General features: G+C 43.1%; 1 non-coding gene across 1 annotated transcript; it reads right to left on the reverse strand.

The window, feature by feature from the left end:
• Positions 1-226: 226 nt before the first annotated feature.
• LOC112781840 (small nucleolar RNA R71) lies at positions 227-330 on the reverse strand. Its single transcript, XR_003192592.1, has one exon. It is a non-coding gene; the product is annotated as a small nucleolar RNA R71 (small nucleolar RNA).
• Between the last annotated feature and the right edge of the window lie 757 nt (positions 331-1,087).

Raw genomic sequence — 1,087 nt, forward strand, 5'->3', positions numbered from 1 at the left:
TGCTAATGAAGACCCAAACCAACATCTCACAAAATTCCTGAGAATTTGTGACACTGTGAAGTCCAATGGAGTCCAGGAAGATGCCTATAAACTGCTTTTGTTCCCATTTTCACTTAGGGACAAAGCAGCTAAGTGGCTGGAATCATTCCCAAGGGGGAGTCTAACAACATGGGATGAGGTGGAAAGCAAGTTTCTGGCACGTTTCTACCCTCCACAAAAGGTCAATAGGCTTCGATCTGAGGTTCAGACTTTTAGACAACAAGATGGTGAAACTCTCTACGAGGCATGGGAGAGATTCAAGGACTTGACAAGGAAATGCCCACCAAACATGTTCCATGATTGGGTGCAACTGCACATCTTCTATGATGGGCTCTCTTATGAATCAAGGAAGGCTGTAGACCATTCATCAGGAGGTTCATTGAACAGGAAAAAGACTGTGGAAGAAGCCATTGAAGTGATCGAGACAGTGGCTGAGAATGAGTACTACTATGCATCAGAAAGGCACAACACTAAGGGAGTCATGGAGCTGAACCATGTTGATACAATTCTAGCCCAAAACAAGGTGTTTGCCAAGCAACTAGCAGAGCTTACCAGGCAATTAGAAACAAAGCAAGTGGCTGCAATACACACACAAGATCAAGAGGAAGTAGGCATTGAAGGAGGTGATTGGGATGAGGCTAACTATGTGGGAAACCAACAAAGGCAATCATATGATCCACATTCCAACACTTACAACCCAGGCTGGAGAAACCACCCAAACTTTGGGTGGGGAAACCAACAAACCCAACCACAAAACCACAAACCTTACAACCACAACCAACAAAACAATTCCACATACCAAAACTCCAACCAAAGATCATACCAAGCCACACAAAACACTTACCCCCAATCATCATATCATGGCCAAAATAATCAACATACCCAACCTAATCCGAACCAACATTTTCAAGATCAATTAAACCGGATAGAAGGAATTATGGCAACCATGAGTCAAGACATCATTGAACTGAAGAGCTTCAGGGATGATGTGAGAACTACCTTAAGAAACCATGGTGAAAAACTCAAAAGGATGGAATCTCAAGTAGGA

This window comes from Arachis hypogaea, chromosome 19 (assembly GCF_003086295.3).
Source record: "Arachis hypogaea cultivar Tifrunner chromosome 19, arahy.Tifrunner.gnm2.J5K5, whole genome shotgun sequence".
Taxonomy (NCBI): domain Eukaryota; kingdom Viridiplantae; phylum Streptophyta; class Magnoliopsida; order Fabales; family Fabaceae; genus Arachis; species Arachis hypogaea.